The sequence below is a fragment of the Phocoena phocoena genome, chromosome 12 (assembly GCF_963924675.1).
Source record: "Phocoena phocoena chromosome 12, mPhoPho1.1, whole genome shotgun sequence".
Taxonomy (NCBI): Eukaryota; Metazoa; Chordata; class Mammalia; order Artiodactyla; family Phocoenidae; genus Phocoena; species Phocoena phocoena.
Window position 1 is genome coordinate 55,420,893 of NC_089230.1, and position 26,810 is coordinate 55,447,702.

Below are 26,810 nucleotides of genomic sequence, written 5' to 3' on the forward strand. Positions count from 1 at the left end.
ATTCTCTGGATTTTGTGTTGGTTAATGATTAGGAATTGCCAATGTTTTTATTTTTTTTAGGTTTATAAAAAATTTCAGAATGATTACATATATTAATAGTCCTATTTTCATCCAAACCCATTTTATTTCTTTGTTGGATCTCTTCTTTGCCTTACAGATGTTTTTCTTTGGAAAATTCTGAATTTTCTCTTCAGGAACAGCAAATATTTTGAGGACTCTTCTGATAGATCAACATATTAGATATATGAAAACAAACACGATAAGATTTATTGTAATATTATTAGTATAATAAATGTAATAACACATATAAACATTATGTACAGGCTTTTATAGACACCTAGAAAAATCAGTATCTTATGCCATCTTGGGAAATTATGCCATCAGGAAAAGGTGACACTAGGGCTGAATTTTGAAGAGAAAAAAGGCATTGACTGCTATGTTAGTGAAGAAATTATGTTTATTAAAGTGAAAGCGTTGTTAAAATGATGGAGATTTAAAGTGGCAAGTTATGGAAAAGTATAAATATGTTGATATGGTGCTCATGAAGGAGGTATCTAGGGTTAAAGCAGGGGGTAGTGTGGGAGAGAGACCAGAATAAATAATAAGCTATAAATCTCATGCTAATGCACTTGAAAAGGATGTAAACAGTGACTTTGAAGGATTTCTAAAGCGAAATCTGCAAATCTCTTAAATCTACAAATCTCTCTGACAACTGTGTGGAGGCTGAATAAACTAAAGAGAGGGGCATCAGTATTGAAGGCAGGTAAATGAATTAGGAGAAAAGAAGATATAACATCCTAAATGTTTGGGTTGCAACATCATAATGAATGTCTATAGTTACTGTTTTAATTTCTGGTGACAACGCATTTTATATATGGTGGTGCAATATATGAATTAAAGTAATTAATACAGTTATTGATGTGACATTAATATGATAACCCTAAAAACATATTGATAGCCCTAATAACATATTAATAGCCCTAATAACATTTCTCTTTTTTCCTAGTACACTCATGTGCAAAGTAGATAGCCATTGTACCTAAATTTTTATTTAACCTCCCGAGATATAAAAGAAAGTATTGTTTTTCAAAGGAATTTAAATGTGTGAATTATGTGAATAAGAAAACAACTCTTGTAAAAACAGTTAACCATAAAGTAGAACTTCCTAGCACATCCATAAATTTCAGTTTTCAGTTTGAAATTTCAATTTTAAATAAGAATTTTTCAGGCAAAGGAAGTAATATAGACAACTTGGAAAATAAATATGATCATATAATTATTGAAATTGCCTTCACTGATGTCTTCCTGAGAAGACGTCACTGAGGTTTCACATTTTGTTAGGATTGTGGACTCTGAGAGGCTAACCTTTCAGATACCTATGATACTAACTTTGTGTTTAATATATTGTTTACTATGCAATGTTGTTTATTTTAAAATGAAGTGATGTAGCAACACAAACTAATCATTAAAAATATACAGTAATATGTTGTGTAATATAAATATAAAATGTGCAATGTATATAATACAAATATACTTGTTCATATTTAAATACATATTTAACATATATTAAATATGTATTTAAATATATTTACAATTTTCAAAATAAAAAGCAACCTCAAATGAATGTATTTTGTGTGCCATACAATAGAACTTATAGTAACACAGTTCTTAATTTTATTTCGAATACAAGTTGCAAACATTTTCCTTGAGAAGAAATGTTAACCACTGAGTGTTACTGGAGAAGACGCCTGACTCTTACAAACTAGTGTTACAGGGAGATTCTATCTATATGACTATTACATAGCAAACATTTTAAACAGTAGTAAATAAATACATAAAGAAGACACACAAAAATATTTTGCCCAGGTTCTTCCTCTCAAAGGTTGACTGGTTTCTGTAGTATCATACAGTATTGACTCTTTCTTCAACATAAACTCAAAGAAAAATATATTTAATGTATTTATAGTGATATGTCACTAAAACATAGTATCTATGACTAATTTTTAAATATTTCATTGAAGATTATTTTTCCTGAAATTGCATTCTTCCTTTTGGATGCAGTTTATTCGATTGCTGAAACTTCACTGAATTATAAACCTTCAAAGACTTAGAGGCAATAAATTGAATATATTTAATTGTTGGAACAATATTCTTAATAATACTTTTATTTAGTATGATTTACTCTAAAATTCTAAACATGCAGAACAACAAGCTAAAAGATACATAGATAATTCATTAAGCATTATTAGAAAATTTAGAAGTTTATTTCATTTTATATTTATTGTCTGAAACATATTTTTTTAATTCTATATGTTTATTAAGCACCACTATTGTGTGCCAGTAACTGTTCTAGACACCTGGGATACATCAGTGAAAAACCTGATGGAAATGCCTACCTTCTTTGAAAATTTGATCATAAATTTGTACAAATCTCTTACACTTGTATAAGAGATGTGTGTAACTACTTAACTAGAATTTAAAGAGCATCTGATATATTTCTTATTCATCTGGCTTTTATAAGAGAGTATTGGTATTTCTTTAAAGCCCTATGGGTGTTAAAAAGGTCATAATGCCATTACAACATCAATTTTGCTTTGTAACTACAAAGCCATATGTCTCCTTTGGACATTTTTAAATTTAATACAAGCACTTTAATTTTATCACATTATTTTTGTAATTAACTTTTATTGAGTTCAGTTTCATCATGTTACTTGTTTGTTTAATTAAAATATTTGTTTGACTCATTAAAACAAATTACAGATAAGTAATTAAAATGTTCATTTTATTCTGCCACAAATGTACCATAATTAATGGCTCAGTTATGGGTTGATCAATCTGTTGCTAGGGCCAGTACTACAGAGAAATTTGTTATGTTATTTTTGTATTAGTTTCAACTAAATATCAACTATTATATTTACTGTTTATACCTTTTTATATGAAAATATGTATTTTATTTCCAAGATGAAGTTTTTTGAATTTACTATTTTATATTCCATGTCCTTATGTTGGTTTTACGTTTGATAAATGATGGCTAAAAAATTACATCAAACTGATCATTTAACAAATTAATAATTAACTGTTTTCAATAATTTTAGAAATTACAATTGTATACAAATTACTTCATCTTTGCCATTTTCCACCTAGTTTCTTTCACAAGTTAATTCATCCCAACAGAGTTTTAAACTGTGTGTGCACATACATGCATGCAAGTCTGTGACATCGGTTTAATGCTAGTTTCTTAATGAAAATATTTTTCTATCAAGTGATAAAAATACTGTGAATTCAGAAGATTCCTAATATTTTCCTCCACTTTGTCAACTCAAATGGTCAGATGTATATCCCCATATTCCTTGGGAGAGTCAATCATACTTTTTTCTTGAAAATATTCTTCTTGGTTTCTAGAATATCATATATTCCTGAATTTTCTTCTTGGCAGTGGCCACTAATAGCATGCCTTGAAGAAAATCCAATAGCTTGATGTGAAAAAGATTACAGAAATATGAAAATGTGTAACTGTGAGGCTCTGAGTATCTCCCTTTCTTATTATGAGTTACATTCTTAGGCACCAATGTGATTCTCTTTCTCATGCTATAAAATGCTATAAAATCCAGAGCTTCTGGTTCCTTAGCTCCTCTAACCTGGGACATTTCTCATTTCCTGCGATCTGTGCCCTGCCTGTCTGAATACACATGTGCCATTATGAGGAACTGGAGCATCACTGATGAGATTCTGCATCTACAAATCTACTTCCTTATTTTATATTTCTTTTACACTGAGTATTTGCTGGTTTAAGAGTAAACTGATATGAAAGCAACAGCAAATCAAGTCTGAATCACCATTGTTCCCAATAATTTATTCTGAATTGGCTCCCTTTGCTCTGGCTTAGTTTACAGCTCCTTCTCAGACTACTTTATTCAATCTTTTTCATGTACTCCAACTCTCACTGTTAGAGATACAGCAAGGCATCCAAATAATTCCTGAATGATAGCAGCCAACCCAATGACTTTGAAGTCTAACCTCAACCTTGACCTTAAGATCTAGCATAATATAACCAATACCTTCTTTTTTTTTTTTTATGTTGAGCCTTCTTTTAATTAATTAATTAATTTTTTTATTTTTGGCTGTGTTGGGTCTTCGTTTCTGTGCGAGGGCTTTCTCTAGTTGTGGCAAGCGGGGGCCACTCTTCATCGCGGTGTGCGGGCCTCTCACTGTCGTGGCCTCTCCTGTTGTGGAGCACAGGCTCCAGAGGTGCAGGCTCAGTAGTTGTGGCTCACGGGCCTAGTTGCTCGGCGGCATGTGGGATCTTCCCAGACCAGGGCTCGAACCCGTGTCCCCTGCATTAGCAGGCAGATTCTCAACCACTGCACCACCAGGGAAGCCCACAAATACCTTCTTAACATTTCCACTTGGATATTCATTTGATGACAGACTTAGTGTCTGTAATACTCAATTTTGATTCCTTTCTCACTTCAATCCTCCTCCCTCAGTGTTCCAACTCAGTAAGCAATAATACCTTACACGAACTAGGGTCTTGGCTGAATCTCTCCTGAGAGCTGAAAGGCTCCGTACCAGAAACTTTTAGACTTTTTGGAAGAAAGTAAAATTTGTGCAGAAACTCACAGGAGCAAGAACGTGAGAGAACTGGAAATTGAGAGAATACTATGAAATGCGATCCTTGTACTGGCACCTTAGTTAGGAAATGAGTGCAAAAAAGGGAAGACTAAAGAAATAACTCCGTGTTTTATCCAGAAAAATCTGTCAGGACCATATGGCATGTAAGGTACAAACAATGGTGCTCCCTGGTCCAGATGACAATATGTGATGCATATTTAAGAGATTTTCTTCCATGTTTATTTTAGAATATAGCCGGGATCAGGTGAAGTGGGGACAAAATAGAAATGAGTGGCATTTGGCATATCCAGAATTCACAGATTTTGAATCTGTGATAACCCTCAGACAAATCTCCCTTAGCAGGAAAACAGCTTTCCTCTCTAAGAGCACCAGAGAAGCATTAGCCAAGAACTGAAGACATCATGCAGCTTGAAAGAAAAGTGCATGTTTTCAACAGAAATGTGTATCAGGAATATGCCCAGGCAATATAGCAGAAGAAGATGAGGGTGACTTATTTGTAAACACAAGTATGACTTCTGAAAGTCTCAGAAATATTGTTCATGGTCACTGAAGGAAGATGGATGTCCTGAATACACATGTGGAATAAATGAGCTAAAAGATGATGGTTTTTATTATCACAAACATAATATGTACATATATACTGATGAATCTTGAGAATTCCAAGTAACTGAAGTCCTGCAGTACCCTTTGTTATAGGGAATTAGAAATTGAATTAAGATAATTTGCTACAGAAAAACTTTCCAATTATTTAAGTTGGTTTAACTGATTAAATATACCAATAATTATTAATTTTGAATTTAGGGTTCTGTGCCCATGGCAGATTCATCTTAAAAATATTTTAAAATAAAAGTAAATGGATTTTAAATCAAAGATAACCAGTTAATGATGGTTAACTCATTTAATAATTAGTTGCAAATTAGCAGTTACTGCCTTTAAACATGGTCTCTCAAATCCCACTTTTCTGTTCTTTTATCGTTTGGGCACATTCTACAACTTTCTGTTACTTAAGTATATTCAACATTCCAGACTAGTTGAAATACTTAATCTTATATCTGACTCCAAGGTTATTCATCCATAAATTCTGTTCAGTCAGTGAATTCGAAGTAGAAATCAAATTATGACCTTCTTTTTCCTCCCTACAGATTTCTTTTTACTGACTTCAGTTTTCCCTCTGTTGGTCACAGCTTCTCTGGCTAATAACTGATTAGCGGTTAACACAGCCCACTCAGCCTGCTTTGCTGGGGGCTTTCTTGGTTTTAGCACTGCAAGTCTCACGACCTGGTAAAGCCCTCATTCTTGGGAAAACTGAGAAGTATTGGTCATCCTATACAGCTAATCTCTGGACATGAGATGAGGCCGAGACAATGTGCTGCATAAACAATTTCCTTGGGGTTATTTTGCCGTGTGATCAGCTCTATTAGTTATTTACTTGACCCAGAGGACACTCACACATTTTTGCCTTCCAAATAAAATAAATGCTGTCTGCTTCAGCTCCTCTCTCCCTCCCACTCTCAGCTCTCTAAAATTTCCTTCCTATTCTATTTTTCTTATTTATTTAGACAGGATCAGAGACCGGCAAGCTACTCCAATGCAGAAAAGCAACCTGAGAATGGGAGAATGAAAGCTATTTGTGGTACCATCTACAATGTCTACTAGTGACCCTCTTTGGAACTTATTCCTTCAGCAGACTTTAGGGAATGATCACACACATTTTTCTCCCAAGAAAAGAAGAAGGAAAAAACAAAAACAATGGGAGTGGTGGATGGGTTAAATGGGTGAAGGTGGTCAAAAGGTACAAACTTCCAGTTATAAAGTAAGTAAATCCTAGGCATGTAATGTACATACAGCATGATGACTATAGTTAATAATGCTGTGCTGTATATTTGAAAGTTGCTAAAAGAGTAAATCTTGAAAGTTCTCATCACAAGAAAAATAATGTGTAACCATGTGTGGTGATGAATTTTTTTTTTTAACATCTTTATTGGGGTATAATTGCTTTACAATGGTGTGTTAGTTTCTGCTTTATAACAAAGTGAATCAGCTATACATATACATATGCTCCCATGTGTCTTCCCTCTTGCGTCTCCCTCCCTCCCACTCTCCCCATCCCACCCCTCCAGGCTGTCCCAAAGTCCCGAGCTAATATCCCTGTGCCTTGCGGCTGCTTCCCCCTAGCTATCTACCTTACTACGTTTGTTAGTGTGTATGTTAATTAGACATATTGTGATGATCATTTTACAATACTCACATATATCGAATCATCATATCATATACCTGAAACTAATATAATTTAAATGTCAATTATATCTCAGTTAAAAATAATATAGAAAATCATTACAACTTTGTTGCTATTTCCAAAGTTACTATCAGGAATTTAACTGTTGCCAATACTTCCATGAAAATCTGCTGCCATCACCAGCACAGTTACTGACGATAATACTGTTGCCACCCCTAATACCATTGTTTCAGAAGGTCCTGTAAAGAAAAACAGGAAGAAAGCTTTTGCTTTCTAGATGTCCCAACACTGATAAGAATAACTGAGCTGGAATTATTAATAAATTAGTGGAGGCTGAGTGTGGGCTGGTGAAAGAGTTTGGAACTCTTTGGTGGGTTCAAATATTGGTGATGGTGGTGGTATGAAGTCATTTGAAGATGCTTCTCTGGGGACCTCTTAAGCTCACAAAAAAGATTTTTGAAAATCCTGAGCAAGCATCACTTTGGTGCTTCCTGGAGGATGGGACTAGTAGTCACTGTGAGAAAGGCGTAAAGCCCCACAAAGATCCTTCTCCCGTATCTTTCCTATTGAGCAAAAGGCTAAAAATATGGAAGAGAGGGGGCAGGGCTACATAAACGATCACCCTAGGGTGATAGTAAACAACAAAGGTAGTTATAGAAAAGGAACAGGGAAAATAAAAGGTAGAAATATGTGCTGGACCCAAAACTACAGCTGTGTTAAGAGCAAGAGCATGGAGAAGGACAAATGTCCAAGACCCGAGGATGCAGTACCCACCCGAGACTGAGGCTTAACCAGAACAACATAGGACTCCCCTGCATCCTCACTCTCAACCGGGCTAACAAGCAAAGAGCAATAAGTAAAAGTGAAATACCGCATCAAGAGTTCAGAGCTGAACACAGGAGAGAACTTTAACAGAAAGTGGAGCAGGGACTGAGAAATATCCTCTGGCTAACCAGTCTCTACCTTAACACAAGGTATTATTAATTGAAAAATTTGAAGCTAGTTAAAGAGTAGTACTACAAATAGGTTGTTTTTGTTAACAGACACACATAAAATTGTATTAAATATTGAGAGATATGGAATCTAATGGCCACTATGAGTATGGCTTTAAATTCTTCTCATTTCATACACATTAAATTTAAATAATTAGGTATGCATTAAAATATACTTCTCTGAATGATTAGATGCAATGTAATTTTAATACAAAGGAATTAAAATTTTCAAAGAACCAGCAAGGATTGATTTTATGCATTTTTAAATTGTATAACATTTTTAAATATATATATAGTTTGATGGTACAGGATATTTCTTTTACTTTACTCTTAAAATACAATATTGAAAAAATAATGATAGTAACTTATAACAACTCCAAAAGTATGGAATATAGAGACCCACCTTCAAACATCCCATTATAATGTAAAGAAAGGGCTACTTTTCATCCAAATAAACAAGCATTTAACTTTTCCATAAGTATAATAACTTTCAGCCTTTCTATTATGGGGTCCTTAAAATATATTTAATTTATTCCTATATATTTTTAACAATTTTAACCTTTAGTACTTTCTTCTTTCCACACATACCCATTATTATTAAAATATGTTCATCAGCAGTTGTGTGTAGGGGTATGGAAATAAGTTCGGTATAAAACTACCAGCATGTTATACTTACAATCATAAGTATCTGCTAACAAAGTAGGTTATATCTCTAAAGGGCAAAATCTTTGAAATGTTTTAGAAATGTTCAAAATGAAGACTGAGTTGGGATGAAAGAGGGAGGAGAAACCTAGGAAAGTATGATATTACAGAAAGCAGTTATTTCAAGGAGGAAGTACTCATCTGTGTTGATTGCTACTGATAATAAGATAAGGACGATAACTACCTACACAATGTAGAAAGGTAGTCATTATTAACCAACCTAATAAGAACCATTTCAGTAGACAGTGTAGGTAGAAGCCAGATCACAATGGCTTGAGGAGAAGCTTAAAAAGTATTAATGTGTGCAAGAATTGTGGAGAAATATTTCTGGTATTGTTCTGAAAGGGAAAATTAAGGTGATATTACTAGGGAACCTAGAATACATAAGATTTTTTTATGGTAATTTATGTTTTTCACTTTTATTAAACAAGAAAAAGTAGGACAACCTCCTATGCTGATGAGGAGAAGAAGACAGTGCATTGTGTTCCCGTTGAATTTGGGGATGTTGAGTGGGATCCAGAGAACAGGTGAGGCATTGATGGGAAGAGAGACATTTTCTCCATTTAAACAGGTAAAGATGGCTTTTGTTTGCTTGCTTGTTTGCAGATTTGGGGACATGATATTTTGAAAGTTGTGTTTCTTCAGTGTGTTATAAAAACAAGGTCAATCACTAAGAGTGAAAGAGTCAGAAGGAATGCAGGTATTTTTAAGAAGAGAGGAGAAAATGTGTAATTGCTATTTCAGGGAAGGTGTAGTGACTGTACCAAAAATAACAGGAAAAGGTAATGGAGAGTTGAGCATCAAATTAAGATTTCTTATGATAAATTCAGGGAGGTTCTAATTCATTCTACTGCATGGTTTTCCCCAGAAGAGGTCAGCAGACATGTAATGGTAAAAAAAAAATAGAAAAAGCAGAAGGGGAAAGAGAAGGAGAGGAGGCAGAGCTGTGCTCAGCATTTTGTCTGATTCTTCTATTTAATCTTCCCAACCTCATTAAGTAGATGCTTTTTTTTTTTTTGCTGTACGCGGACCTCTCACTGTTGCGGCCTCTCCCGTTGCAGAGCACAGGCTCCGGACGTGCAGGGTCAGCGGCCACGGCTCACGGGCCCAGCCGCTCCCGCGGCATGTGGGATCTTCCTGGACCGGGGCACGAACCCGTGTCCCCTGCATCGGCAGGCGGACTCTCAACCACTGCGCCACCAGGGAAGCCCAAGATGCTTTTATTATTTCCATTTTTATTACAGATAAGGGAGGAATAAGCATATAGAGAGATCAAAAAAATTGTCAACATTTACATAGTTAATAAGTGCCCAAGCTGGACGAACTCTGGACTAAAACAATACCCTGAATTTTAACCACTGGGCATTACTGCATCTATAAAATCAATAATGTGTGCTGTGCAGTTGGAGAAAAACAGGGGTTTTTTGGCCTGAAATTGTGGATAGGTAAGGAGTAATAGAGGATATAGAAGATAAATAAGTTTGTATAGGTTATACAAACTCAAGCTAATTGAGTTCTGGGTTTTAACTTATAGAAATGCTAAAGGTTCCAGGGTTGAGATAAGGTAACACGCAAACAGGAGTTTCAGGAAATTCAGTCAGAAAAAGAGTGGAGAGACCAGTTAATATAGTTTTGTGTTCCTCTAGGAATTTGTACGCAATAGCTGTTGGAAAAGAAAGAAATAAACAAATGTTACATAAAAGATGATAGTCAGTCAAAAGGCTGAATGTAGGGATTTTTTTTTGCCTAACCTAAGAATTAAATTTTTATTCATATCAGTTTGCCTGGTTTCTAGATTCATCATCTTCACCACCTTCCCCCATGTCGATCTACCTAGTCCTCAATGAGCCAGACTCAATGTGAGTAAACTTAACAATGTAAAGGTAAATCCAATTAATTAAATGTAAATATGTTTCATATTTTAAGCAAATCCATAAATTTAAATACCTTATTTAAAGCACTGAAAGTGTACTGGTTAAAACACATTTTTTCTCTAACTAATTTATATTAGTCTATGAATACATATGTGTGTATTTGGAATATAAATGGAATTTGGAATATATATGATAATGCCTGACAGAAAATACACAGACAATACATTTAATAATATCGTGTATTAGTTTTAAAATCAGAAAATTCATTTTGAAACTATACAACATTCTGAGACATTTAGATCTCAAACATCATACATGAAAATGAAAACCTTCTCCGTACAAGAAGTCTCTCACATTTGGTGAGTTCTGTGCATTTTCTGGCAACACAGCCTTTCAGGGAACTGTGCCCACCTGCACCCTCACTGCATTCTCAGTGCTCCAGTGGGAACTCCAGATTTTATGTCATCTTGCTCCCTGTCCCATTTGATTGGTCCAGAGATTTGCATTTGATCTAGCCTGGACTAAAGAGTCGCTTCCTAAGAGTGATAAGTCCCTTGACAACAACTATAGCAACATCAAAACCCCAGGGAGAAAAAACAAAACCTGACTTAGAGAAATCCCAGCCAGGGACAGAGAGATCCTGGTGACATTCAGTCTTTATCATAGTCCATTCTGGGTCCCGCTACATATCTGTCCTTTACCTGGTTTGAGTGCTGAACACTTCGAGGATTTTGTCAGTCAGTTGAGGGCCCATTTTCTGACGCTAGTCAGATTTCTACCACTTGAAACACAAAATTATTATAAACACCTGGTCTGTATCGGGCAGTGTGCAAAGAGTTAATTGAAGATTGTGTAATGTTGGCTTGGGGAGAAATAGTTTTAAAGAAATCAAGAATAAAATGCATTTACCCTTTAAAAATACATTCTGAGTGGGATGGTTAAAAATTTGACTTCCGGCCTACTTCAAAACACTCCAGGTTATAAAATATTAATGTCACAAAGTAAGTGGAGCTCATCTCTAATGAGTAGATGTCAATAGATCAGCATATTAAGTATGGGATGACAGCATGCTTGCAACAGACATCTGTAAAATTATTGCTTTTCATCTACATTAATTTGCTAAATCACTGCCATGCAAATAACCCCAAACCAGAAATAAAGACGGCATTCCAGAATCATTAGTAAATTAGACCCCTGCCAATGCAGGGGACACGGGTTCGTGCCCCTGTCCGGGAAGATCCCACAAGCCGCGGAGGGGCTGGGCCCGTGCGCCATGGCCGCTGAGCAGCTGGGCCCGTGCGCCATGGCCGCTGAGCCTGGGCGTCCGGAGCCTGTGCTCCGCAACGGGAGAGGCCACAGCAGTGAGAGGCCCGCGTACCGCAAAAAAAAAAAAAAATCAAAAAAGAAAGTGTGTTGGTGCACAACCTACAGTACTAGAATGTAGTGAGGATGTTAAGTTAGAAGAAACCAAGGCACTTTTGTGTCCAAGGAGAATTTCAGAGAATGACTGCATACTGTTTTTAGTGGTTATTGTTGGCTATTTAAAAAGAGATTGGTGTGTATCACTGTGTTGTAAAAGAATGTTTCACATGCTATGACACAGTAGTTACCTCCAAATTTCTGCCTATGGATATGAATCTGTATATTGAGATTGTTGCATTGTACTGAGTTTATACAGACCCCATAGCTACTGCAACCATCTTGCTGAGAAGTTGATGTCAAAAAGGGGGAAAAATGAGTGAAAATATAGGAGACTGGGTAAATAAATACCTATGTGGCTCTGTTTCTATGTATCACACGTGCTTGTCAAATTTTTTAAAAAATAAAGTATATGTCGATTAAAAAGTTTATGAGACTTGCTTCACCTTAAACCAATGATATTGTTAAAGTGTAGCTGTGTTTACATACTCTATTAAAAGGAAATTCAATTCAGGTAGATATTTTATTATTGGGATGGTATTTAGTGTTTAATAAATTGTTTACTGAATTTAAAATTTTAAACATTAGTTTGAATGTGTGATCAGAGTTCAAAATATTAGATACAAGAACTCAGAATTGCTTACTATCTCAAATTCAGTCCTATGATGAACAGAATGCATAATGTATGACAATAATAATATTACAACAACCACTAGTCATAGCCTAGACACTGTGCTAAATTCTTTGAAAATATTATGTTATTTAATCTTCCAAAAATCACATGAAGAAAACATTATGGTTCTCCCATTTTATAGAGAAGAAATTCTTTATGAAGATTTAAGTAACTTTCCTGAGATGACAAGCAGTGTTGGGACTTTCCTTAGATCCAACTCCAATGACCACACTCTTAACCACGCTACAATATTATTTAAAGCCAGGCACCTACTTAACCAGCTTCCTGTTCTTTCCCATCCCTATGTGCCCTGTGCACAGCACACCAAGTCTTCTAATTCCCTGACTCTGTATCTGTATATATGTAATAATGCCCTATTTTGACTCTTTCCCTCTACTCTCTATTGTTTAACACCCAATAAAATACCACTTTCTTCTTTCAGCCTTCCATGACTATTCAAAACCTCATTGAGTTCTCCTAATGTTATCTTTTATAAAGGATCATTGAATTTTGCTCTCAATCAATGTTGTCTTGTTGCTAATTGTGCCAGTCTTGACACTGCAGCAGAACTGAACCACCAAATATTAATGTATCAACTATGTTTTTAGTCAGGGAAACATAAACACTTGAATGTTATGGGGAAAATTATTACACAGACATGGCCTTATGCAAATATAGGAAGAGCTCAGGAAGTGAAGGCCTAAAAGAGTTGGGGAGGGGCGAGAAGGGCACAGAGTTAGGGAAACTGACAAGTCGTCAACTCGTCCTTCTGAAGCACTGGCTGGGGTGAAAAGACTGGGACATGATGGAAGCCAACTACATAGAGCTGTCAAAGTCAGACTGCAAAACGGGAGCTTGTGCAGTCTTGAATGGGAATATGTCGCTTCTGTACAGTCTGCCGATGGACGTGGGGCTGCTGTTGTACAGCAGAGATGACCTACAACCAGAAGAAAAGCTGGACGTGGAGCAGAAAAGCAAAGGACAGGCTAGAGCCCATCCCCCTACCTGTCATTGTTATCTGACCGCAACAGAGATTTAAGGTCACTATTTTAGTTCACCTTCCAAATCTCATACAAATTATTTTCTGGCCATCTTTACTCTAGTATAATACAGGAAAGGAGATTCCTGGATTTACTAAATTGACAATAGAATTTAGCACAGCAAATTAAATAGTTATATCTCTGAGTTCCCACTCCACCTAAGAGTAATAGACATTTGCATTCACTATTTATACCCTTATTGATTGCCCACATACTTATTTGTCCTATGAAATGGAACTAAGCAATATTTTGGAAAACATATTCTTGTGCAGGCTGTAATGTAAGTATACAGAAAAAACCAGTCCTTGATGCTTAACATATATAAGCTTAGGCAATGTGTATTTTTATGTCAAATATTCATAGAAAACTAAGTATCTAATAATAGTCTCCATTTAGTAGAAACAATGCTTTATTTATTTTCCTTTCTTTTTAAAATTAAGTCTGAGCACTAAAATAGTCATTTAAAACTGTAATGCAGGGCTTCCCTGGTGGTGCAGTGGTTGAGAGTCCGCCTGCTGATGCAGGGGACACGGGTTCAAGCCCCGCGCCGGGAAGATCCCACATGCCACGGAGCAGCTGGGTCATGGCCGCTGAGCCACTGAGCCTTCGTGTCTGGAGCCTGTGCTCTGCAGCGGGAGAGGCCACACAGTGAGAGGCCCGCTCCTACCACAAAACAAACAAACAAACAAAAAAAAAAACTGTAATGCAAATGTCAGTTGTGTTTCAGTACACGAACTGTCCCAAACAAATTGTTTATATAGGAAATAATTCTATTGTATTGAATCATCTCTCAATATTACGCTGTTGTCAAAAAGTGATGAAAAATATAAGCAATCAGACATGGTAAATTTGTTTTCATTAGAAAGGTTTTCAATTGTAATTCTGTTTTGCTTCCTAATCTTCTTACATGTAAGCTCTAGGAACTACGAGAAGATGAGAGACACACAGATTGCCTCTCTGCTTCTTATTTCCTTCCCCTGAGATTTTTCTGCTGCTTCCAAAGGCTTAAAATAATCTCTATGTAAACAAATCTATTCTTTTGTCTTTCTTAGCCTTATCTGTCAAGTCCATTTCAAGAATATAGGTATGAAAAAATAATGATATGCATTGAAAACTTCACTAAAACTTATACCAGACTTGAATATTAATGCAGTAAGTGCTTGGCTTTATAGAGACAAATCACAGGAGAGGGTCATACTGTTATTTCTTATACATAAGATAATAGATCTATATTGGTTTCAGTAAAACAAACACATGAGACAAAACAGATTTTATGTAACATCTAATAAATTTATTCAGTGGTATAAAGTGCCTAATGGAATTTTTCTATATCTATTATGTTAAAAAGCTTAGCAATATATATTTCATGCCCACAAATTATACTGGGAGAAAAGTAAGCAAGACATTCAGAAATACCTTGACAGTATACTCATCATATCATCAGAGTATATAAGGCCTGGAGACCTGAATTGGGCACTATCCAGAACATTCAACTAGATAACAGAATAATCTTGCAGGTGTAATTAACAGTTTCTAAAGTTTGTATACACACACACACACATATATATATCTTATATACAGACATACAGACATACACACACTGCGCACACATACACACACATATATACATATACATAGATATAAAACATTAAAATTGAGAAAAAAAATGAGACCCCAAAAATTAAATACCCTGTACATATAGGTGTTTACCAAAAGAAAAAAAAAAGCTCCTAAATGTAAATACATGCATTTTTATTATAACATTAGGTGATGAATTCAGAGAAGGAAATTTAGATGTTTAATCCATACAGATTCATAAACTCCTATTTTCTCCTTTGTTCTTTAGATTTTTTTTTGAATTTTGTTGTTTTTTTTATAGAGCAAGTTCTTATTACTTATCTATTTTATGCATATTAGTGTATATATGTCAATCCCAGTCTCCCAAATCATCTCACCACCACCACCCCACTCCTGGCTTTCCCCCCGTGGTGTCCATATGTTTCTTCCTTACATCTGTGTCTCTATTTCTTCCTTGTAAACTGGTTGATCTGCACCATTTTTCTAGATTCCACCTATATGCGTTAATATACTATATTTGTTTTTCTCTTTCTGACTTACTTCACTCTGTATGACAGTCTGTAGGTCCATCCATGTCTCTACAAACGACCCAATTTCATTCCTTTTATGGCTGAGTAATATTCCGTTGCATATAAGTACCAGATATTCTTTATCCATTTGTCTGTCAATGAGCATTTAGGTTGCTTCCATGACCTGGCTATTGTAAATATTGTTGCAATGAATATTGGGGTGCATGTGTCTTTTTGAATTACGGCTTTCTCTGGGTATATGCCCAGTAGTGGGATTGCTGAGTCATATGGTAGTTCTATTTTTAGTTTTTTAAGGAACCGCCATACTGTTCTCCATAGTGGCTGTATCAATTTACATTCCCACCAACAGTGCAAGAGGGGTCCCTTTTCTCCACTCCTTCTCCAGCATTTAGTGTTTGTAGATTTTTTTGTGATGGCCATTCTGACTGGTGTGAGGTGATACCTCACTGTAGTTTTGATTTTCATTTCTCTAATAGTGATGTGGAGCAGATTTTCATGTGCCTCTTGGCCATCTGTATATCTTCTTTGGAGAAATGTCTATTTTGGTTCTTCTGCCCATTTTTTTAAATTGGGTGGTTTGCTTTTTCAATATTGAGCTGAATAAGCTGTTAATATATTTTGGAGATTAATCCTTTGTCTGTTGATTCGTTTGCAAATATTTTATCCCATGCAAATATTTTATCCCATTCTGAGGGTTGTCTTTTCCTCTTGTTCATAGTTTCCTTTGCTGTGCAAAAGCTTTTAAGTTTCATTAGGTCCCATTTGTTTATTTTTGTTTTTATTTCCATTACTCTAGGAGTTGGGTCAAAAAAGATCTTGCTGTGATTTATGTCAAAAAGTGTTCGTCCTATGTTTTCCTCTAAGAGTTTTAGAGTGTCCAGTCTTACATTTAGGTCTCTAATCCATTTCGAGTTTATTTTTGTGTTTGGTGTTAGGGAATGTTCTAATTTCATTCTTTTACATGTAGCTGTCCAGTTTTCCCAGAACAACTTATTGAAGAGACTGTCTTTTCTCCATTGTATATCCTTGCCTCCTTTGTCATGGATTAGTTGACCATAGACACATGGGTTTATCTTTGGGCTTTCTATCCTGTTATATTGATCTATATTTCTGTTTTTGTGCCAGTACCATATTGACTTGATTACTGTAGCTTTGTAGTGTAGTTTGAAGTCAGGGAGTCTGATTCCTCCAGCTCCGTTTTTTTCCCTCAAGATTGCTTTGGCTATTCAGGGTCTCTTGTGTCTCCATACAAATTTTAAGACTTTTTGTTCTAGTTCTGTAAAAAATGCCACTGGTAATTTGATAGGGATTGCATTGAATCTGTAGATTGTTTTGGATAGTATAGTCATTTTCACAATATTGATTCTTCCCATCCAAGAACATGGTATATGTCTCCATCTTTTTGTGTCATCTTTGATTTCTTTCATCAGCGTCTTAGAGTTTTCTGAATACAGGTCTCACCTCCTTAGGTAGGTTTATTCCTAGGTATTTTATTCTTTTTGTTGCAATGCTGAATGGGATTGTTTCCTTGACTTCTCTTTCTGATCTTTCGTTGTTAGTGTATAGGGATGCAAGAGGTTTCCGTGTGTTGATATTGTATCCTGGTACTCTACCAAATTCATTGATTAGCTCTAGTAGTTTTCTGGTAGCATCTTTAGGATTCTCTATGTATAGTGTCATGTCATCTGCAAACAGTGACAGTTTTACTTCTTCTTTTCCAACTTTTATTCCTTTTACTTCTTTTTCTCCTCTGACTGCTGTGGCTAGGATTTCCAAAACTATGTTGAATAGTAGTGGCAAGAGTGGACATCCTGTCTTATTCCTGATCTCAGAAGAAATGCTTTCAGTTTTCACCATTGAGAATGATGTTTGCTGTATATGGCCTTTATTATGTTGACGTAGGTTGCCTCTATGCCTACTTTCTGAAGAGTTTTTATAATAAATGGGTGTTGTATTTTGTCAAAAGCTTTTTCTGCATCTACTGAAATGATCTTATGGTTTTTATTCTTCAATTCATTAATATGGTGTATCACATTGATTGATTTGTGTATATTGAAGAATCATTGCATGCCTAGGATAAATACCACTTGATCATGGTGTATGATCCTTTTAATGTGTTGTTGGATTCTATTTGCTAGTATTCTGTTGAGGATTTTTGCATGTATATTCTTCAGTGATATTGGTCTGTAATTTTCTTTTTTGGTAGTAGCTTTGTCTGGTTTTGGTATCAGGGTGATGGTGGCCTCGTAGAATGAGTTTGGGAGTGTTCACCCCTCTGCAATTTTTTGGAAGAATTTGGGAAGGATGAGTGTTAGCTCTTCTCTAAGTGTTTGATAGAATTCACCTGTGAAGCCATCTGGTCCTGGACTTTTGTTTGTTGGAAGATTTTTAATCATAGTTTCAATTTCATTACTTGTGATTGGTGTATTCATATTTTATGTTTCTTCCTGGTTCAGTCTTGGAAGGTTATACCTTTCTAAGAATTTGTCCATTTTTTCCAGGTTGTCCATTTTATTGACATAGAGTTGCTTGTAGTAGTCTCTTAGGATGCTTTGTATTTCTGTGGTGTCCATTGTAACTTCTCCTTTTTCATTTCTGATTTTATTGATTTGAGTCCTCTCCCTCTTTTTCTTGATGAGTCTGGTTAATGGTTTATCAATTTTGTTTATGTTCTCAAAGAACCAGCTTTTAGTTTTGTTGATCTTTGCTATTGTTTTCTTTGTTTCTATTTCATTTATTTCTGCTCTGATCTTTATGATTTCTTTCCTTCTACTAACTTTGGGTTTTGTTTGTTCTTTCTCTAGTTCCTTTAGGTGTAAGGTTAAGTTTTTTATTTGAGGTGTTTCTTGTTTCTTGAGGTAGGATTATATTGCTATAAACTTCCCTCTTAGAACTGCTTTTGCTGTATCCCATAGGTTTTGGATCATCTTGTTTTCATTGTCATTTGTCTCTAGGCATTTTTTGATTTCCTCTTTGATTTCTTCAGTGATCTCTTGGTTATTTAGTAATGTATTGTTTAGCCTCCAGTGTTTGTGTTTTTTATGCTTTTTTCCCTGTAATTTATTTCTAATCTCATAGTGCTGTATTTGGATAAGACGCTTGGTATGATTTCAATTTTCTTAAATTTACTGAGGCTTGATTTGTGATCCAAGATGTGATCTATCCTGGAAAATGTTACATGTAATCTGCTGTTTTGGGATGGAATTTCCTATAAATATCAATTAAATCTATCTGGTCTACTGTGTCATTTAAACCTTGTGTTTCCTTGTTAATTTTCTGTCTGTATGATCTGCCCATTTGTGTAAGTGAGGTTTTAAAGTCCCCCACTATTATTGTGTTACTGTCGATTTCCTCTTTTATAACTGTTAGCATTTGCCTTATGTATTGAGGTGCTTCTATGTTGGGTGCATATATATTTATAATTGTTATGTCTTCTTCCTGGATTGATCTGTTGATCATTATACGGTGTCCTTCCTTGTCTCTTGTAACATTCTTTATTTTAAAGTCTGTTTTATCTGATACGTGTATTGCTACTCCAGCTTTCTTTTGATTTCCATTTGCATGGAATATCTTTTTCCATCCCTTCACTTTCAGTCTGTATGTGTCCCTAGGTCTGAAGCAGACCTCTTACAGACAGCATATATATGTGTCTTGCTTTTGTATCCATTCAGTGAGCCTGTGTCTTTTGGTTGGAGCATTTAATCCATTCACACTTAAGGTAATTATTGATATGTATGTTCCTATTGCCATTTTCTTAATTGTTTGGGGTTTGTTTTTGTAGGTCCTTTTCTTCTCTTGTTTTTTTCTGCTTAGAGAAGTTTTTTTTAGCATTGGTTGTAAAGCTGGTTTGGTGGTGCTGAATTCTTTTAACTTTTGCTTGTCTGTAAAGCTTTTGATTTCTCCATCAAATCTAAATGAGATCCTTGCTGGGTAGAGTAATCTTGGTTGTAGGTTCTTCCCTTTCATCACTTTAAATATATCATGCTACTCCATTCTGGCATGTAGAGTTTCTGCTGCAAAATTAGCTGTTAACCTTATGGGAGTTCCCTTGTATGTTATTTGTCGTTTTTCCCTTGTTGCTTTTAATAATTTTTCTTTGCCTTTAATTTTTGTCAAGTTGATTACTATGTATCTCAGCATGTTTCTCCTTGGGTTTATCCTGCCTGCGACTCTCTGCACTTCCTGGATTTTGGTGGCTATTTCCTTTCCCTTGTCAGGGAAGTTTTTGACTATAATCTCTTCAAATATTTTCTCGGGTCCTTTCTCTCTCTCTTCTCCTTCTTGGAACCCTATAATGCAAATGTTGGTGCGTTTAATGTTGTCCCAGAGGTGTCTTAGGCTGTCTTCATTTCTTTTCACTCTTTTTTCTTTATTCCGTTCCACGCAGTGAATTCCACCATTCTGTCTTCCAGGTCACTTATCCGTTCGTCTGCCTCAGTTATTCTGCTATTGATTCCTTCTAGTGTATTTTTCATTTCACTTATTGCACTGTTCATCTCTGTTTGTTTGTCCTTTAATTCTTCTACGTCTTTGTGAAACATTTCTGACATCTTCTTGATCTTTGCCTCCATTCTCTTTCTGAGGTCCTGGATCACCTTCACTACCATTATTCTGAATTCTTTTTCTAGAAGATTGCCTATCTCCACTTCATTTAATTGTTTTTCTGGGGTTTTATCTTGTTCCTTCATCTGGTACATAGGCCTCTGCCTTTTCATGTTGTTTATCTTTCTGTGAATGTGGTTTTCATTTCACAGGCTGCAGGATTGTAGTTCTTCATGCTTCTGCTATCTGCCCTCTGGTGGATGAGGCTATCTAAGAGGCTTGTGCAAGCTTCCTGATGAGAGGGACTGGTGGTGGGTAGAGCCAGGTGTTGCTCTGCTGGGCAGAGCTCAGTAAAATTTTAATCTGCATGTCTACTGATGGGTGGGGCTGAGTTCCCTCTATGTTGGTTATTTGGCCTGAGATGACCCATCACTGGAGGCTACAGGCTCTTTGGTGCGGTTAATGGCGGACTCCGGGAGGGCTCATGCCAAGGAGTACTTCCCAGAACTTCTTCTGTCAGTGTCCTTGTCCCCGCAGTGAGCCATAGCCACCCCTGCTTCTACAGGAGACCCTCCAACAGTAGCAGATAGGTCTGGCTCAGTCTCCTATGGGGTCACTGTTCCTTCTGCTGGGTCCTGATGCACACACTACTTTGTGTGTGCCCTCCAAGAGTGGAGTCCCTGTTTCCCCCAATCCTGCTGAAGTTCTGCCATCAAATCCTGCTAGCCTTCAAAGTCTGCTTGTCTAGGAATTCCTCCTCCCATTGCTGGACCCCCAGGTTGGGAAGCCTATTGTGGGGCTCAGAACCTTCACTGAAGTGAGTGGACTTCTGTGGTATAATTGTTCTCCAGTTTGTAAGTCACCCACCCAGCAGTTATGGGATTTGATTTTATTGTGATTGCACCCCTACTACTGTCTCATTGCAGCTTCTCCTTTGTCTTTGGATGTAGGGTATCTTTTTTGGTGAGTTCCAGTGTCTTCCTGTCCATGACTGTTCAGCAGTTAGTTGTGATTATGGTGCTCTCGCTAGAGGGAGTATTGAAGGACATCTTAGCTGCTTCCAAGTTTTGGTGATAGTGTTCTTAAGATTTTATATATTGCTATAGTATTCTAAGGGAATTTCTAACCAAGAATTTCAGACATTTATAACTGCAATCAATGCAGGTGTAATTACAATTATGAATGTAAATGATTAGTCATTTAATGAGTGGAAAATAGTCCAATTTTTTCCCTTCATTTCTTTAAACTTAGGGGTGAATATATAGATTTTAGAATAAATGAATGAATGAACAGAAAAAGCCTGGATATAACTAGCATTCTATGTGAGAAATCTATTTCCAAGTTCCATGCTAAAGGAAGCAAACAGAAATATGAAAAATGTGAATACCTCTTCTCTTTAATTATTCCTATATTTTATTTATAAAATCAGCAGATTTTTATTTGTGAGCATGTTTTTCTTCATGAGTATACAGCAAATGAATCCATGTAAAAAATTCACAGTGTTTGGGTGATAGAAATAATCATACTTTTAGTATTATATAAATAAAACACTCATGTGGTTTTTCTTTAGTATTTATAGTGCAACCTGAGTTTCTCTGCAGTCAACTATTCTTCCCCTCTTTAAATAAAGAATGGTTATATAGATATACATGTATATGTACATATGTGTGTCTGTATACACACACACACACATATATATATATATATATATGTATATAAAACATATTTTATCCATTCACCTGTCAGTGGATATTTAGGCTGCTTGCTGCAATGGAACATTATTTACCCTTAAAACCAGAAGAAAATTCTGCCATTTGTGACAATATGAATGAACCTGAAGTGAAACAAGCCAGACTAAGAAAGAGAAATATTACATGATCTCACGTATATGTCGAATCTAAAAAACAAAACACACACACAAAAACACTAAACTCATAGTAACAGAAATGGTGGTTACCAGGGGCTGGGTCATGGGAGGATTAAAAAAAGAAAGAAAGAATAAAAGTAAAAAGATGGTTGCCAGGTCCTAGGGATAGGGAGTCATGGGGAGTTATTGTTCCATGGATACAGAGCTTCAGTTTTGCAAGATGAAAAGAGTTCTGGAGATGAATGGTAGTGATGTTTGCACAATTTAACTACACTTAATACCACTGATTTGTACACCTAAAAATGGTTAATATAGTAAATTTTATGTTATGTACATTTTACCACAATAAAAAAAAGGAATGGATGTTCTCCTGCCATCTATGAAATGTTTCCAAACTACAAGGAATCATTAATCTTAAAAAATTTATACCTTCATGTTTGTCTCACTATCATTATGCATTTTAATTGTTTTTGCCTCCACGAGGCCAAAGGAAAAAAATTGAAAAAAATATTGAATATTCTTTATAACTGCAGACATTTTTGTAGTATTTATTTGTGTTTGTGTTTAATAAAAAGAAATCCAAATTACAGGGATCAAATATAAGAAACACAAATTTTGTGTTAATATTTCAGTTTTCCCAAAATAAACTTAATGGAGTCCATATCTAAATCTTTTGATATTTTAGTTCAACTTATTAAAATACATGAATTATATAATTAAGTCTTATATAGTTAGATAGTCATATTTATTTCTCTCCCAACTTAACTCCAGGAGACTTTAGTGATTAAGAAAGAAATTGCCTGGCCTTCCTAGGTATAGGCAGAGGGCTTTCTACAAATAGTATCATTACACATGTCAGTGCACTGCAGTTAGGGTTTCCAGATGTAGAAGACAAAAATATAGGGCATCCAGCTAAATTTTAATCTCATATAAAGTATAAATATTTTTTAGTATAGGTATGTTCCAAATATATGAATGGGGCATATTTATTTTTAAAAAATCATTGTTTAATTGAAAGTAACATTTAATTGGGCATCCTACATTTAATCTGGCAACACTGGCCCCAATCCTAACTTAAAACACTCTATTTTAATAGCTATTACTTTCATGGTCAGGCAGAATTGTAAGTGGTTCTCAGATGTGGAAAACTACTGAAAGCTTCAAATAAGACCACCAGGCTGCTTTTGTTTTCCATTTAAAATATGCCAAGCAAAATACCTTTATAGGTGGCAATATATTACAGGAGCTCACAAATCTTCAAATATAATGTTTGAAATATGAGCACATCCTTTTATTGCACATTTTGATTTATTTGGCAAGTTTACTGATTACTAAATACAATTATGCACATCTACTGGAAATTCAGCTAGTAAAAAGAGTTAAAACAAAACAAATCACAGAAATTAATTTGTCCCTTTGTATTCTGGAAAGAAGCGAATTGGACCCACTCCTGCTTTTTCTCCTCAAACAAGTTAATTAAGTTCAATGTCTTTGTCTCCCAAGATATAAAATGGGAACGTCTTATGCATTTCTATTCCTAGGTATTTGGAAGTGAAATTATGATGATAAATGTGGGAGCTAAATTTGAAGTAAAAACAGTGTCATGCATATAAGAAAAAATATCCAAATATGTCATGGATTTTGGTCACTGAAATGAAATAGTCTGAATATTAATTGTTTAGTAAAGGAAAAATATCTTATTCCTCACTCTACATGTGAGGAATCTTTTCTCAAAGGTAAAGCACAGTGAGACATATAATTCGATTATTCCAGTTTTGCCTAACATTGTTTTTCTTGGAGGAATTTAAAAATGTTTATGGACATAATGATAACGTCACCTTAACTGAGTTTGTGCTTCACATTAAACATTTAAAACAATATTATGGTAAGATGTTTTTTTCCTGCTAAAATATGATACACAGACATTAATGTGAATCAAGAATTATCATATTGATACAATTTACATTTTTATAGATATAACTAGCTTAGTTTTAAAATGATACATATGACATGACAATAATTTTTGAAGCAATTTAAAATCTCATTTTGAGTTCACTGAAGTTATTGCATTCTCAGTCATTCACTGTTAATAGCTGTTAATAGTGTTTTACATTTATTTGGTTTTATATGCAGAGAAACAGAATGTGTGTCTAAGACTGTGTCAAAGAGAAAGAGAGAGAATAAGAGTGATATTTTTAAGGAGTTAATAGAAATAAATAAAACCAGAAAAAAATGACTATGGTAATGAACTTGAATCAGTAAAACTCTGAATAAAGATAATTTAGTGGCCTCTTAAGGAACAATGGTGATAGAAATTAAAATTTAGCTGGTCCCACTAAAACATTATAATTATACCAGATTATCAGTCATAATCAGCATGTGCAGATGCCAACTACATTCTAGAGTAAACAGGACTAGTGTTATCATGAGAGGAAACCAGATAATATAAAGGTCAAAGAGGTAGAGCTTCTTGAAAAATAAAGAGAAAAAAGTGACAACACCAGAGGAAAGACAGTGTTAGAATGTGCAGAATCTTTTTATTTTTCCAATTTTGGTTACAGCCTCTCACATAGGAATAAGTAGAATTTTTAAAATGACAGACGACAGATAGATGGTAGAGATAGATAGATCGATAGATAGATATGTGTGTGAGTATATAGTGAAGTCAATAAATATAGACCACAAGTAAATAATTACTACACACTAGAAAAATAACATTTTAGTCACTTTAAGAAAGCCATTTTTATTATAAAAAATCAAAGTATTCAGTTTATTCCTCTTTCCATTGTTTAAGGTGAAAACTGATGTGTTCATTATTATTATTATTTATTTTATTTATTTTATTTTTTTTTGCGGTACGCGGGGCTGCTCCCGTTGCAGAGCACAGGCTCCGGATGTGCAGGCTCAGCGGCCATGGCTCACGGGCCCAGCCGCTCCGCGGCATGTGGGATCCTCCTGGACTGGGGCACGAACCCGTGTCCCCTGAATCGGCAGGTGGACTCTCAACCACTGCGCCACCATGGAAGCCCCTTTTAAAAAAATTTTTTTTGATACTAAAACTACCTATGTATGGATCATACATATTTTCCAATGTTTTAATAAATTTCTATGTAATTAATAGGAGCATCATTTCTCATGACAGTAGGAATCAGTAAGAATCTGTTACGTTCAAATAAACTATTTTAAGTCACATAAGTATTTTTTCCCATAAGAAATTTGAACAATCTGGAACTGTTACACTGTTGAATTCTTAAGCAATACTTTGATGTAGACTGAAGAAAGGCAAACTTCTGCTCTTGAACTACCACCAACTCCCAATTTATGGGTTTTAGCATGGAATTATGGTAGATGCTTCTACCTCTCTGATTTTGGGTGTTCTTAAAATATTATAAATTTGTTTTTTAAATGGTTTATACATTTTACTCCCTTATTTTAGTTTTTATTTTTGCTTATCTGTCTCTTCCTGGGGATAAATAAAAATATATGAAAAACTGCACCAAATTTACTATAATGATTGATTTTCTAATTTCCTGATGTGATCTTTTGACAGATATAGAGAACACTCTAATAATTTGGTTTTAACAGAACATTAACATAAGAGGTGTTATTTTTTTTACGTAAAGTGGGCTCTAGAGAGTAAGGAAGAACACTATTAATTTTCTGTCTCTTTAGAAGCTTTCCTCTATGACTCACATTGAAATATCCTCTAATGTGTATAGAAAACTGTTTTACAATTTACAACATGTTCAGAAATTCCACTAAATATGAATAGCTAACAGCCACTGGGCCATGATCAATTTGAAGCCAAAAAAGGAAATGATGAAAACTATATAAAACCTTAACTTTTTGCCTCACTTCTACCTCTGGAGGTGGTAGAGTAAGAACATCAACTGTTGCATAAAATACATAAACCAACTGCTTGAAGACACTGAGAACAACCATGACCAATGACATCAAGACCTTTGACGTCCAGAGAGAAGGGTGGCACACTGAGGTGAGGCCTAAATAAACTTCTAATTCTCCACCAGTTTATGTGAATAAAGGATTTCAAGATCTCTTTCTCCTTCTCTGTAGGAGACTGAGTTTTGGTTAAACTTCTACATTTTACTACAAATTTGACAAAAATGGAATATCACCTTGTTACTAGGCAAACTGCTTACGGTAAAAATGACTTCCAATTGGAAATTGCATCTTGACTTGGGATAGTTGAACCAATTATAAATAACTACTGGGAAGTCACACATTTGGGCTTCCAAAAGTGGAGTGTAACTTATAACTAGGTTTTCCCCTTGTTGGGTGCATAAAGCTTTGCCCATGGATCTATTATAAGAGAGAATAGTCCCTAAAAGGGTCTCATGTAGTACCCACTCAAGAGGTCTCATTCTCTCACACCTGAGTCTTCATTTGGAATCCACCTTAAAAGGTATGTTTGGGGCTTCCCTGGTGGTGCAGTGGTTGGGAGTCCGCCTGCCGATGTAGGGGACGTGGGTTCGGGCCCCGGTCCGGGAGGATCCCACGTGCCGCGGAGCGGCTGGGCCCGTGAGCCATGGCCGCTGAGCCTGCGCGTCCGGAGCCTGTGCTCCGCAACGGGGGAGGCCACTACAGTGAGAGGCCCACGTACTGCAAAAAAAAAAAAAAAAAAAAAAAAGGTATGTTTGATGCAACTTCCCTGGTATTCTGGGTCTCCTGCACTGTATATAAAATAAAACCAGTACCAGGAGTGGT